This window comes from Corvus kubaryi, unplaced genomic scaffold, assembly GCF_017639235.1.
Source record: "Corvus kubaryi isolate FWS band 111438036 unplaced genomic scaffold, C.kubaryi_AGA036_p1.0 37385, whole genome shotgun sequence".
NCBI lineage: Eukaryota > Metazoa > Chordata > Aves > Passeriformes > Corvidae > Corvus > Corvus kubaryi.
In genome coordinates, this window is record NW_024581127.1 from 17,999,063 (window position 1) to 18,014,688 (window position 15,626).

Sequence of the window (15,626 nt, forward strand, 5' to 3'; positions counted from 1 at the left end):
CCTCTGGGTTCCCTCCCACAGGAGACAGTTCTCCATGGAGTTCTCCAATGTGAGTCCATCTCATGAGCAACAGCTCCCTGCAAACTTCTGCAATTGAGTCCATCCCACGGGCAAAGTCCTCTCCAGACTGCTGCAGTGTGGGTCACTCTTCCACATGGTGCGGGCCTTGAAGGCCAGGCTGCTCCAGCATGGGAGCAGGGCCCCTCTCTCCACAGGCCTCCCAGGGGATACAGCCTCCTCTCAGGCATCCACCCCCTCCAGTGTGAGTCTCATCCACAGGTGCAGGTGGATCTCTGCATCCCTTTGGACCTCAGCGGGCTGCGAGGGCACAGCTGCCTCACCACGGCCTGCAGAGGAATCTCAGCTCTGGTGCACCTCCTTTCCCTCCTTCTCCACTGACCTTGCTGTCTGCAGAGTTGTTCCTCTCACATATTCTCACTCTGCTCTGACCACAATTACAACTGCCAATATATATATTTTTTAATTTCTTCCTAAATATGTTGTCTGGGAGGCATTAGCACCATTTCTGCTTGGCCCAGCCTTGGCCAGCAGCATGTCCATCTTTGGAGCTATCAGGGATTGGCTCTGCCAGACATGGATGAAGCTTCCAGCAGCTTCTCACAGAAGACACCCCTGTACCTTCCCTCCCTTTGTGGCTTCCCCCTGCTCCTCCCACACATACAAAAGCTTGACCTTAAAAACCCAGTACAACCTGATTCACTCCCTTTTTAATACTATAATCTTCATGACGTCATCTTTCATTTCTCAAAGTACTGCAGCAGTTACCTACACAATCTTGTCTAATAACCTATCCCATTGTATGTCAGTCTGCAAGGGAAATTGCTTCCTTGTTCTCACTTTATTTGACAGTACTGACAAGTAACACTTCCTTTCCTGATTATACCCACCTACATGTAACTGAGGGTTTTTTTCTGCAGTAGTTTTTGCTGAAGGCTGTGTCAGAGTTCCGACTAAGATAAACTTCCAGTGATCTCTCATGTCTAATGAAATGAATGAAACTTTTTGAATGAGGTAGTCTTGACTGTACATACCGTTGTACATGATGCCATCAGCATAGCAAGTTATCATAAAGCAGATGTTTTATGATATTTTTTCTTAGAACTTGTTTAGTATTCATACTGTAAAGATTTTTTTTGTGCAACAGCAATTTTCTGGATCCATAAAAGCAGAATTCAGTAATACCTCTGAACTCCTGCTAGGGTAATACAATTTTAGGCTTCATAGTAGCTACATAAATCTAAAACAATGTGGTGCTCTTCTGTTTATTCCTGTCGGTCTTTTAGAAAGGTAGAGAATGGTAAGCCACGGCTTAAAAACCCCATCAGAAATTCCCATTCACAAATACTTAGGCGGCTTTTAATTTCAACAGCTCTTAGTTTTGAAACACAGTAGTGTCAGTGAAAAGTGATCATGTAATTTCTCTTGCCGCATAAATCTTGCAGCCTAGAAAATTATATTTAGGAGGGCTGTTCTTCACGCTCTTCGCATCGGACCTGTCACATTCTCATCTGACTGCTCTGAGCTTCACGGGAGAGCTCCTGAGTGTTTGTCACCCGCCAAGCCTCGTCCGCACAACCTAACGCCTCGAAGCAGCGTGGAGATGTCTCCAGAGAAACACCGCATGAAAACGCCGCTCGGGATCCTCTCCCTCACTGTCTAGACCTCATTTCTGAAGCTGCCGCTTCAGGGGTGCCCCGGCCCTGAGGTAAATGGCCCGGCCCGAGGTACGCTCCCGGCCCGGCGCTGGGGTGAAAGGGGGCACAGACCGGCAGTCGCCCCGTCAGAGGCTCCCCAGAGCCCTCCCGGTGCCCCGCGCACCCCTGCGCGCTTCGGCGGCGGCAGCCGCAGCCGCAGCCGAGCGCACCGCAGCGCTCCCGCCGCAAAGGCGCGGGCAGGACGCGGGCGCGGTGGCGCAGGCATCGCGGCATCACCCCGCTTCCAGAGCCTCTCCTCCTCTGGCTCCGCGGGCAGGAGCCCCGCGGCAGCCCAGGCCGCGGTTCCAGAGCCTCTCCTCTGGCTCGGCGGGGAGGGCCCGCGCCGCGGGAGGAGGCGGCCCTCGCCCGCGGCTGCGGGCACCGAGGCGGCCGCTGCCGCTTTAAGCCCCAGCTGTTCCTTTCTGCGGCGCCTATTTTTAGCGCGTCCTCTTGGTAGCATCCAGCTTTGCCCCCTCTTTCTCCGCGCTCCCCCGTCCCCCCCGGTGGTAGGTTCCGCACGGCGGGGGGACTGAGCATGTCCGAACGCGCTCGGCAGCGGCCGCCGCGCCGGGGCTGCGCTCGCTCGCAGGGCGGGAAGGAGGGCGCGGGCGCCGCCGCCGCCGCCCGCAAGTAAGTTTGTGTGCGGGCGCGGTGCGGGTGCGGGCGGGCGGGCGAGCCGCAGCCGCTGCCTTGGTGCCGCCTCCGCGCAGCAGGGGCGGCCCGGGGCAGGGGCTCGGGTTCGGGCTTCGGCGCTCCCCTCCCCTGCGGGCTGGCGCCGGGCGGGACGCGCGGCGGGACCGGCTGCACCTGCCCGCCCGGGAGCCTCGGTGCGCGCCTCGGGGCCGCCGCAACTTCTCTGCTGCCCGCCCCGGGGTCAGCGGCTCGCGGCCTGGCCGGCTCGGCTCGGCCACGGCGGGTCCGCGCTGCGCGGGTCGGCGGCGGAGACCGCGCTCGTCCCCTCGGAGCGTGTGCGGCCCCGCCGGCGGGGACGGTCCGAGCGCGGCGCGGTGCGGTCCGAGCGCCGTGCGGTCCGAGCGCGGTCCTTGGCTGCGAGCGGCGCTGAGAGATGCGGGCGGCTGCGCTGGCTCCGCGGAGAGGGCGCGATGCCAATATACCGAGCGAGTGTCGGCGCAGCCAGCGCACCGTGATAGTCAGCGAGGTTGCGGTGTTCAGAGGAGTTTCTGATTTAACAGATGGTACCACAGAAAAGAAACTGCGGAGAGGAACTGTAATGACACAGGTTTTTTGCTTTCTCGTGCGACAATTTATTCTGGGTGTTCTTTCAGTTTAGAAGGGGTACAGTATTTTAACTTATTGCCAGTAACCAACAAACACCGAAGTATGCCCCGAGGGTTTTGCCTCTGAAAATTGGATTTTCCATTAATTTTAAAAACGCTTGTTTTATTGTTCCGTTCACACGTAAATCGGTTTAACACTACGTGTTCCTAATATTAGGGAATGTAAAGTTTTTCACTTAACGTTGAAAGTGGCATGGTCTAGCTAGTTTCTTTTCCTGTGCTCTAAACCGAGGAAAGGTTTTGGAAGCTGCTTCCCTATTCAAAGGAAGCTTTTGATGTTTGCAAAGTTGTATTAAGATAGTTTTCTAATTAAATTCATAGTAGGAGAAGGGAAATTTGAGGAGCTTTGTGAAACTGATGTCACAAAACTGCTGCTTAGCGTGTCACTGGTGAAAGAATCGGACTGAGGGACAGTAAGGTGCTCTTGGTGGACGGTCGTTCTTAATTTTCATTTGGCTATGCCTGTAGGTGTTGTCAGTCTAATGACCCGACTTTTAACACTTTTAAGTCATGCTTATCTTTGCACAATGACTTAGATTTGGTGTAATACTCAGACATGAATATTCATGTAAGCTTAAATGTCTGCATGTTAAGCCTCGTCAGAATTTAGATGAATTTTAAAATAGTTACAGACGCAGAAGATGCCATTCCTACTATGTATATTCTTGATTCTGTTAATTAGCGTTATGCAGCGGAGACAGGAAGACTGCTGGATTCCATACCTCTGCAACTCTTCAACTTTTCCCTTCTCCCAAATGAAGCTCCCCCACCTCTGCCCGCCAAGGCAGCCCTCCCAGACAGGAACAATTGATCTGTGGGTTTCTGAAAGCCAGTTTGTATGATTTGGCTCTGGTTAGTGCATGAATAAACTGCTGTCCTGTCAGTCCCATTTTTATGAGTATGCAATAATGGGGGAAAATTGAATTCTTGAGTAGATGCTTTTTTCCTGCTGCAAAAGGCCATAAGAGAATGCAGCAAGAAAAAACAGCCTATGTTGACAGCACAGTGAGAAATAAGGAGGGAAATTCTTGTACTTGGCAACCTGCCATTTTTCTCGTGATTAGATTTGATCTGTAAAAATACCAGGTATTTAAAAAATAAATTTGTTTAAAATATGAGAGATCTTCAAAGTCAGAATGCTAAAAATGCCTTTCCTTATGTTCTTGGAGTAATATTTTGTTTAATTACTTGTTTTGTATTTTATTGTTAGGATGTTTTAATACTATTTATTTTACTTCCAGAGCTCATAATTCTATTAATATAGAATTATTTCAACATCCTATCCAGGTAAGGATTCTTTGATAGTCAAAGCATATGCTAATAGACCATATAGGGATATCCTTAAAATTTATGCTGTGAATTATAATTCCTGTAGAGTCTCAGTTGATTCTTCATTTCTTGTCCAGGTTTGAGCCCAACTAGTGGAGATGAGAAAATTGTTTGAGTAACACTGGGGTTACATTTTGGTTGTTTGAGAATGTCTAGTTAGCAGCTGCAGGGTTTGCACAGTTTTGTTTCCCTTCAAGGAAAGAAAAAGTAATTAATCTTTCTCAGTGCATATCTTTCTTTCCTTGAAAACTTTTTTTCTCCATTGTTTGTTTAATCTAAAGAAATACCTTCCATGGGTTTGTTTGTTTTAACAAGGTGTGTCATCTTGCACTGCAGGAGATATACATACTTACTGCTCCTGGATTTGGGGGAATAATAGAACCATGGAAAGAAATGTAAAAATACTTTTTCAAGTTGAATTTCTTTTAAGAACTACACACCCCCTTGTCCCCTCAACATCACTATCCGTAGTTCTATTATTACCCCAAATCCCCAAACACTCAAACGCTAATAATAATGGCTAAAATTTTTTCACAGGGACCTGATGGTTCTTTAAGGCTGGTAGCAGAAAGCAGTAGTCTAGGATTGTCAGCACTAATGATCAGCTGTTAATTTGCAAGGTCTTTGAGCATTTGTTTTTGTTGGTGAGCTACTGTGACTTACTTCTTCACCCTTTAGTGAGTTGCTATTGTTTCTGAAGTTACTGTAGCAAAAACATTAAATTAAGCATACTGTTGAAACGTATGAGAGGTGACAACCTTACAGAAGCAAACAGCTACTACCGACAAGCATGGTCGGGTGTCAGATTAGCAGAAGATTGCTACATGTCTGTGAATGGGTTCGCTCAGGAGATGCTGATACTTTTGTAAAATAGAGCCATTAACTTAAACGTGGGATGGCTTCCTTGTTCATTGCAGAAGATATTTGTTAAGTTGGGTGTCTTTGGTGCGTGAACTGTTGCCATCAGAGGAGGAAGGAACATTTAGAGATAGGCAAAGAATTGTGCATGTTTTGAAGCTGGTGGGAAAGAACTTCAGGTGTTCAAAGCAGACATTGCTCTCTTAATATCATCAGTGGTATTTTGTGCAGGGAACAGATGCCTATGTGGCTCACTGTAGCAGTGAGCTGTAAATTACCCTGCTATTCTAGCATCTGCTCCAACAAGTTTTACTGAAGATTAGATATAGATATGGAGGAGGTAGCTCCTGGATATCTCGTGATGTGTCATACAGTTTGAGACAGGAAGTTATTTGATCTGCAGGTTAAAATCTTTCAGATGGAGCAGAAGCCTCTGTCACAGAAAAATCTTATCTGTAGCTGCAGCAGTACAAGTAGTGAGTTTCTCCTGTACATAAAGCTACTGCTTGTATCTCAACTACTCATTGAAGCAGATGATGACCTCCTGCTTTCTTACATTACTCTGGCAAAACAGGCATAGAAGAAATATTAAATTTTTTTTTGTTATTCTACTTCCTATTAATAGGGTAAAATCAGAGAGAGAAGTAGGGGGGAAATCATAAACCTATGCCAGTCTTCCACAGATATTGTACTGAGAACTAATTTTAGGTTTGCCTCCCTAACTCTTAAATCTCATGAGGACCATTCAGCTCCACTTTGTTACTCCTCAGGAATACAGTAATTATCTTTATTATTTGCTGATTGAGAAATCGTGAAAGGAGAGGAGTGTTAGACATGGGAGCAAAGGGAAGAGAGGATGGCTACCTACAAGTTGGATGTGTGTCAAATGGAGTTCTCAGCAGAGCATGAACACAGATTGCAAAAACACTGCCTGTCAAAAAATAAAGGATTGGACTTTCTCTGGGGCCAGTGTAATAGTGCCTTGCCCATATGGGGCTGGTAACATGAGGGAAAAAAATGGGATTGTGTGAGTTCCTTCACAAATAGCTTGAGAATATGAAAAGCGTATCAGTCTCCTCTTTATTTTCTTTTTGCTGGAGCTGGTTGTTTTTAGGCTTAGAGTGATAAGTCTAAATCAATTTATATATTTCTAGTGAGGTTTTATTCCATATGATTTAGGCCCTATTCACTACCCTCCCCTCCCCACCATGGTTAGTACTTTCTGCATAATAGTTAATCAACATTGGAAGCCTGACTGATTTGAAAAGGAGAGTTAAACTTGTGAAGGACAAGGAGATTTCCCCCAGACAGCCATAGGCCTTGTAAAACTTGAAGGGACCTTGAGGGTCTTCAAATGACTTGCTGTGTAACAGAAACTGGATGACTCAAGTAAATTCCTGGTTGAATGAGACTTGCCACTTAGAAAAAAGTTATTCTTAACTTAAAATTTTGGAGTAAATCCCTCTTAACACTTGGGAATGCATCCAAATCCATTGTGTGCTTTCCAGTTATTAATTAGCCTAAGTTTTTGCTAACTTTAACTAATTTTTAGCTTAGTGTTGTTTTTATTCAACTTCCAGCTATCAGGTCTGGCTATCTGCCTGTTCAAAGAGCTACTTATTGTCCAACTATTTAATAGGAAAGTCTGTATCAATTGATGAAGACCTCTTGATAAGACTGAGTTCGTCAAACCTTTTGCTTTCTACGTATTTTCAATCCTGTTTTATTTTTGTGTGTGGTCAGTTGGACTGTTTTCTGTCTCTTGGAAGCTATGCACCTATTGTGTCCTGGATGTAAATGCTTTTCCTGATATGTAGTAACTTCATACACAAATTAAATGGTAAGGGCAAGAAAAATCAGTGGCCTGTTAGGAAGGAGAGAATGTAAAGAAATCTCTGATGGTGAAGTTGGTACAAGTTGTCTTATACTTCATTGATAAATCTGTCAGTGGCCAACAGTGAAAGATGAATGAAATAACTTTTGCACACTAAGCAGAGCTTAAGCAGATCTTAGCAAAAGCAAGACCATTTTCTGTGGATGATGGGAACTTTGTTAGGCTGTGAATGGGAGTCTTAGTTGTGCAAGATGCACTGCTGTAGTTTACACATTCTTCAGTAATCAATGACCAAAGATTAGCACTTTGGGTCAGCTTGGGACATACCCCTTGCATCCCTCTGAAGAACACAGCTGACATATTTGCAATCATGTATGTAAGGTATTTTCACAGTGTCCTGCAGTGGTAGGGAGGAGAAGAGAGATCCAGCAGGCAGGAATTGTGCAGAAAGATTGATTTAATTATTTTGCAACTATTTTATAGACTTTTTTTTTCATAGTCTAATTGGTCAAAGGAGCAACCACCCCTTGGGGTGATTGGATAAAATCCTAAAACATCCATTGTCAAAATATTTTCCTACTGCACAATAAACAAAGCTTTACAAGATCGCAGGTGTTCATAGCTTATAGAACTCTACTAATACCTTCCATAAGAGAGAAAATATCTCACAGGACTGGAAAGAAGCAAGAGAAATTCTTGCTAGCTGCATATTATATCCACAAGGTATTTCCCACTGACCATGTAAAACAAAACTGTAGCAGTTCTGTATCAGACTTGGGGTGACTCTGGAAGTATTACCTCCTGAAAGTGTAGGCACCTTGTTTGTTCAGCTGATACTGTTTGCACGCACTTTTGTTCTGGAAGGTGTTCTCGCAGTCATCAGGACAGATTACTAGAAACCATCCTGTCTGTCTTCAGTGGATGATCTCACCCACCCAAGCACCAAATTTGGAGAAAAAATATGCAATGTGAACACATAGCAGGGCTACTTAATTGATATGCTTTTTCCTTCTAGACATTATAAATACAATTCTCATGTATTTCACGGTGAACTTGACTTGTGGAAACAGAAAAGAATTGTCTGCCTCCTGTGTTCCTTCATATAAAATGCTTTTGGGACACACAGACATGAAACAAATTTCATAGGTAAAACATAGTTCAACTGAAGTACTTGCATAGACAAATAGTATCCAGAAACTTCACATAAACTTTATATATGACATGCATACAAAGATATGACTTTGATACTATAGTCAGGACTGTGTTTTTCTCCAGGGCATAACACAACCAGATTCCATGAAGATATTTTCTAAAATAACTGTAAATACATTATTAGATACTCCTTAATCTTACCATAGCTATATAAAACCTTAGTAATAGATAATATTTCATAAATAATACCGATCATACTAAAAATGTTAGTATTTATAGTCACTGCAGTGAAATTGGATTCACTTGTGAGTCTTCTTTATACTTCCGTTCTGATTTTAAATTATTAATACTGTTCTATTTCAGAAATTGATATTTATATAGTGTTGATCTAAACCCAATCTATTCAGGCATCTGAATCTTTGACAGCTGAATTCCAAGTGCTCTTATGCATTTTGTTGCACGAAAAAGCCAGGGCATCCATGTTGTTGATAAAAGGATATTCCAAGATGATTGATCAATTAATATCACATCTTTTGTAGCATCTGAAAAGAGAAACTTTAACAGCTTTTAAATCCCCTATAGAGAAGGAAACTACTCTTACCCAGGATTACAAGAAATACTAGCAAGAAAAAAGGATGCAACGGGAAACAAAATGTTTTTTTCTTCTGGCTTTAATTCTCCATTGGGATCTTGTTGTTAGTGTCTGCAGGTCTTCAGTAATTTACTCTGGGATTATTACCTTTTTTTTCCTTTTTTCATTTTTCCTAGAGTCAATATGAACACTAACTGCAGTGAAATGTTACGGATGTAGGAGTAATGCTAATTCATTAGTAGTCAATCTCACTTCTACATGAAACCTCAATCCCCTTGTACTTTCTGCTTGAATAGTTTTCAAAGAACCACACTAATTTTATGTGTGTATTTAAACTACTGATAAAATCCCCACTCATACCTTCTGTTGCCATTACTATATCACCATGGCAAAAATAAATTGTGTCTTTCTTTGCATGCAGTTTCCATATGCCAGAAAGGATGATAGTAGCAGGAATTAGCTGGTCCATGTGTAACACTTGACTGTGAAACGCTTTCCATATGCAAACTGTCACGCCTCCTTTTTCTTTTTTCTTTTTTTTTTTTTTTAATTGAGGTCTGCCTCACCTGAAATCTTACATACCTGAGTTTGTGCTCCTCTGAGAAGTTTTACCTGAAGCAATGGAGACTTAGACACCTCTAAAATGGGAACAGTGTAATAGCTATGTGTAAGAAATTGTCAGGAAAGTTTTGGGGTGGCACTAACTTGAAATGGCAGTAACATCTGTAAAATGAAGATATTACTAGCTGCACAACATAGAGAAGATCAGTTCATTAATGTTGGTGAAATACTCTGATACTGTAGTGATGATCACCTTGGAGAGGCTCATAAGGAAATACTTCTGGCATCCTAGCAGAGCTTAACTAGAGTACCCTAAGGCTAAAGGCTGAACAACTCTGATCAGACTGGACACCAGATACCTTATCTGCTTACTCAGTAAATGGTGTTCTCTGAGTGTTGAAACAGTCTTTGTAGAAAGAAGTGAAGTGCTCTGTGAACACATAGCTGAAAATAGTGTAAACCTGTTCATCTATCCTTTTGGAGAAGATTGTTTAGGTGCTTGGTGACATGTGGTTCTTAACTGTGTTGAAAATAGCAGCCACAGTATATGAGGTTATTGGACCTAACAAAGTCCTTATCAAACTGCAACCAGCCTTCTGAATTGGGGGAGAAAAGTTCTTTGTACTGATAATGTGACCATGAGAGAAAAGATCTGTGTAACAGTCTCCATAATCATTAGTGAGAGTAAGTAAATATAGGCAGGAGCAAGTGAGACAGAATGAAGATACAAATGTTCTTGATTTTGGTGAGTGTGATACTTTTCCTTACACTCCATAAAGGAAATAGGTGTCAAAATGATGTTATTTGTCTGCTGGAAGTCTAATAAATATGTACTTCATATCCAACAGCACTAGCAGAGGTCTGCAAAGTGGTTAAACCCAGTGGTGGAAGTAGTGGTTGTTGTTGCCCAGGTGGAGGAGCAGCATGGCTGGGTGGAGTTTGCAATGTTTGGAAGGAGAGTCATGTGGTGATGAATTGTAACCAGACATTATCTGTAGGGACCTTAAAGATCATCCAGTTCCAACCCCCCTGCCATGGGCACATGTCCCACTAGACCAGGTTGCTCAATGCCCCATCCAACCAAGCCTTGAACGCTGCCAGTGGATGGGGCATCCACAACTTCGCTGGGCAATCTGTATCCAATTAGTTCCTGTGGCGCAGTGAAAAGCAAATTGTCTCCCTGCAGTTTTGTCACAAATGTTGCAGTAAGTGTTGCAGGAAGTTTTGAGCAAGGCTTAGGTTATACCTAGATGTAAGGCTTGAGCTCACTGAAGCTTTGAAGGGAAGGTATTCCAAATACAGTCATATTGAGAAACACCCAGAAAAGATACCATCACCTTCCCATATGTATTTTCCCCAAATTCCTTTACCTTCTGCTTTCCCTGCATTTCAGGGTCCTGTGAGTGAGACATGTGGTAAAACTGTTGCACAGGCAGAATGCAAACTTGTTACTGCTCTTCCTAGTATGCCCTCAGTCACTTCAAACCACTTCCATTTCTCAGGTCCCCACCCAAAGGCAGAGGTTTTGTAAGATTTTGTGGCAGTGGGCAGTAAAAATGAATTCTCCAAATGAATTGATGTGTCATCTTGTGTCACCTCCTTTGGGGAACATAAGAGAGCAGTGGTTGGAACCCATGGGGCTTTCTTCAGCTGAAATAAAGGAAATCTTGAGGAAATATGAAAGTTGTCATTGATGGGGAGGAAGTTGTTCCATCTCCATGATCTCTAAATTCCCATAACTGCTAATTGCATCCTGTTTTCTACCGCCCTTTGCAGTTATTTTAATTACAACTCACTTTTGCAAGAGTACCCATCTCTGTTGCTGTCTGAGTAAAGCCAAAAGGAAGAAGAGTAAGAAAAAAAATAAAAATACTTTAAAAAATTGCATTTATTTTTTCTACTTTTTTGAAATAGTCATGTTGTAAATCAGTTTTCTGGGTTTAGTTTTCCAAATGCATACTGCTACATAAGCCAGCAACCACAGTGTAAGCCAGTAGATCTTTAGATAATAGGAGGATTTGGTTTTAAATAATTTCCTATGAAAAGCACAATAACTGTATTTTCCAAAGCTCTGTAAATATTTTTCAGGTATATTAATTCACATTTGCCAAAATGGGACAGTTTTATACCTGTGTGAGGGCAAAAGCAGTCACCAATGTGCTTTAATACCTATGAGTTAGGTCACCTCATGTTAAGTGGGTGTTGAAACACTGACACAGATGGCCCAGAGAAGCTGTGGATGCCCCATCCCTGGAACTGTTCAAGGCTTGGTTGGATGGGGCTTTGAGCAACATGGTCTAGTGGAAGGCATCTCTGCCATGGCAGCGGGATTGGAACTGGATGATCTTTAAGGTCCCTTTCAACATGAACCATTCTATGATGATTATTAGAAGGATTTTAAGGAGTAGTCTGAAAAAAGTGGGGAAAAATGAATATGAATTGTGCCAGTCTACAGAAATACAGACTGATATGGGGCAGTGAAGCTGGTGTAAGCAGCTTGTAGTGTTCTAGATGCTTTTACCTGACATTTTATACCACAGTGCTTGCACAGTGGCACCATGCAAATTTCAGTGCATCAAGCATTCAGTTTCCATGCCAGGATTAAATTACTCAAGTTTGTTTGGAGTTCTGGACTGTTGCAATTTTAAACCACTAGTGTTTTGTTATGTGTCTTTGTTTAGGAAGATTCCCATTTAATAAAAATTGAATTGTGATAAATGATTGATTATGACCAGCTCTGAGCTATAGGACGTCTGAATCCAGCAAATGTTTTTATGCTTAAGATACTTGTAACTGGGTAGCTTGAAAGACAATCTTATTACATCTTCCAGTCTGTTCTTGGTACATTGCTAATCATACCTCCTCACAGGTAAAGAAAGATAAAATGATAGTATTTTCTCCAAAGGAAACAAGCTTATCATCCATTCCTTGATTGTGGATTAGAAATGCAACATTATTCCTGAAGGAGTTCAAACTGTAACCTTCTAAGATTTCTCCAAACACACATCTTTTGCCTCGTGCAAGAGCAGTTAGGAGGAACACAGGCAAGTCTTCTTCATTTGGCTGGTAAATCATCACAGCTAAGACAAGATTACTGTCATACTGTAATGATTGTTCCTTAGCATGTGACATTCAGAAAAGGTTTCTGTTCTTTGAAACAGTAATTTTTTGTTTTACTTGTTTTGATATTGTCTCAACTAGGCTCTTGAAGAGAACATACTGGTATTGATGCATAAAATATATGCATCACTTTGTATGAAGAAAAAGTTTGACTCTGTGCAAACGAGCATTTACATTTATACAATGTAATAATGATTTAATGTATTTGTAAGAGTGCATGACTCCTAATTATGAAGCCCAGCACTGGATCTGAGGTGACCATTTGGCTCAAAACTTCTCCCTGCCCACCCCAAATCATCTAGCTTGCCTCTGCATACTTTGGCTTTCTTGAATCTTTGGTCATTATGGGTACAGTTTTAATACTGTTAATAGGCTACACAAATTTTTACTTTTTTAAAAAAATGCTGATGCAAAGAAGCGGTTTATGTGAGACCACTAGGGGAAAGCTTTAAAAATGGTTGTGAGCCTGGTCACATAAAATGACTTGAGAATGGTTGGTTAAAGGTGAGCTACAAGAACAGCTTTTAATTTGTACCTTAAATTAAGGTATTAACTAATAGAACTTGAGACAGGAGATTAGAGAAACTATAGCTTAGTCTCTTTCAGAGTATTACTACATTGGAATTCATGCCTAAACTTGTATTTTTTTTTTCTTCTTGCATGTTATCTATATTTGGAAGTTCTAGTTCTGATCTTTCCTACCAACAGATGTTAATGTTAGTTTTTGCTATGAATTTATGATTTAATCCCAATAAAACTGTACAGATCAACAGTAGCTCCTCAGTAAAACAAAGAAGTTTAACCCTTCCCTTAAAGAGCTGCGTCATTAGGCTCTAGAGTCTAGGAACAGACTTTGACTAATTTTATTTTAACACATGGAAGATGCTGTATAATTTTTCCTTAAACAGCTCTACAAATCAACAAGTAGTGAAAGATAGGTTCTTCCCAGGTGTTAGTGAAGGGTCAGATAGTGTGTTGCTTCGAGCCATGTGCAGAGAATATTCCTACCTTCTCTTTGTCAATAGACAAGCAACCATTACATGTTTATATTTATATATTTAATATTATTAAGTCTATGTGTATTTTTTGTCCTCTACCTTCTGGCTAATTGGTAGAACTAAGGTGCCATGAACTGGATACGCATGCTACTGAGAGTATGAATTTGTAGTTTTTTCTTAATCAGTTTTAAAAGCACATGAGGCTTTTTCTGGTGCAGCACCACTGATTTTATGATATTTTTTTACATGTGAGTGGTGCCTAAATGCTGTTCACCCCAATGGACAGAATGGCTGCAAAACATATTGCTGTTGATGGTGTGGTCAGAGCACACTGGAAGAGAGAACTCATTCTGTGATATAAACCCTTGAGTATTTTAATTGTAGGGTAGATAGGAACAAATGCCTCATTTTTGTTCTTTGCACTGTCCAGCCAGATGTGGCAAGAAAAATAACTTGCACAAGTTTTTTATACAATAGAATTTTGTGTAACACTTTTGTTTCGAAAATTACAAGTAGCTCTACTGTGCTTGCCTGTAAAACAAAGAGATTACAGGAAGAGAGAAAAATCCCCCTTCATTCTCTTCCAATTAATTTGATTTCTGCTAAAATCCTGTTTATGTTTGGAAAGGAATGACCTTGAAACATTGCAGTTCACAGTTCAAATCTTTTGGTTGGTATTGCCTTATATACTGGGTGACCTGAATAAAAACGAGTAGACAGTAGAATCTTTTGTTGTTGAATCTCTCATTATCTTTTTAAGGTCTTCATTTTTTCATGTCCCTGTATTCGTTGTATGAAGGATAAATTCAGTATTGTGGAATCAATAATGACATTTCCCATTCCATGGTCATGGCTCTTATTTAATGCTATCAGCACAGTCATTTTTATAGATGCTCTGCATAATGTATCAGCATGGGCCAGATTTTTGTCTGTGACTCAGAAGCTGCTGTAATTATTTTGGTTCAGGCAGCTCCATCTCTTACTTATGCAGCTATAGTAGTGGTACTGAGTTTTCTACATGAATGGAGAATTTGTAAGCCTGCACCAACATTAAATAAATAACCTCTGACAAGTGTTGAAATTTTATTTCAATTATGTGATAGTGTTTGGTTTCTGTCAGAGGGCTCTGTTGTTCTCCAGCATCCCCATTATGTGCCTGCAATTGTCGTGAGCAGAAGGTAATTTGTGCCCTCGTATGTTCTGTTGGGATAGTGGTGAAGTAATTTGGGTAAGAATGTGCTCTGTCAGTCTTGCTCCTCTTATGCCCTGAATTGCTTTGTGAGTGCCACAGTTGAATATTGCTGGGAAAAGTGCCTAATGCAGACAGTCTGAAATTATGTGAAAACTGCTCATAATAGCCACAGTATAATACCTGAAACAGAATAAAGTATTTATGCACAAATACAGACAGCCTGAATCTTCAGCTGTTGGTGAAAAACTAGTGTGTGCATCCAGCAAGGCAGAAAGAGTGACTTCCACTGTAGTTCAAGAAAGCCATATGAGTTTTTAAAACTTGCAGGCATGGGCTTAATTATTACAGTGTATCAATTTTACCTGAATTAAGAGAAAGGAAGCAGTATGATTTTACATTAGCGAGATGTACAAAGCTGAACTAACACCAGTGTCCAGTTAGGCATTTGCAAGGCACAAGAGTGTCTGGATCTCCCATTTCCTGTGTGCTGCCTGTACTTTTTGGGATGATGCAGTTCTCAGGTTATATGTGGACATCACAGCTAAGAAGGGTGATAAGATAAGCCCCTTTTGGCTAAAAAAAGAACAGTGCTAAGCTTGAGGATGATGCACATGTAGGCTTTCCTTTAGACTTCCACCTGGAACTGAGGGAGTACATAAAAACTCCTTCCTAGCTAATGAGATCTAGGGGATTCCCATATTGGTCACCTCCTGTTTTAACCTGCTGAGAACAGCCTCCTAAAGCTGGCAGGTTTCTGACCTTTACTCAGTGATCTGTCCAAACTTTTGGTAGGTAATATGTGATGTCTTTGCTCAATCCTGATTTCAATTCTACTCTTGTAATCCTAAAAATGAGACTTCTAAACAGTGGAATGAATGTCCAGTGTCATTTTAGTAGCACTTGAGCTAGCAGCACTGTTATTATTGATATCATTGCATATAGAGTTGAATCTAATAATAAAATAATGCATTACTTAA

The 15,626-nt window shown here is 41.7% G+C and overlaps 1 protein-coding gene across 2 annotated transcripts in view; it reads left to right on the plus strand.

Annotated features, from left to right (window-relative positions):
* The first annotated feature begins 1,570 nt into the window (after window positions 1-1,570).
* OXR1 (oxidation resistance 1) overlaps window positions 1,571-15,626 on the plus strand; it is a 274,281-nt gene continuing 260,225 nt past the window's right edge. The window contains exon 1 of one of the 2 annotated variants that reach the window (XM_042036050.1): window positions 1,571-1,726. The gene's annotated coding sequence lies outside the window, so the exon portion shown is untranslated. Of the gene's footprint in view, window positions 1,727-2,280; window positions 2,346-15,626 lie in introns of those variants that run through there. The other variant, XM_042036054.1, reaches the window with a different exon arrangement.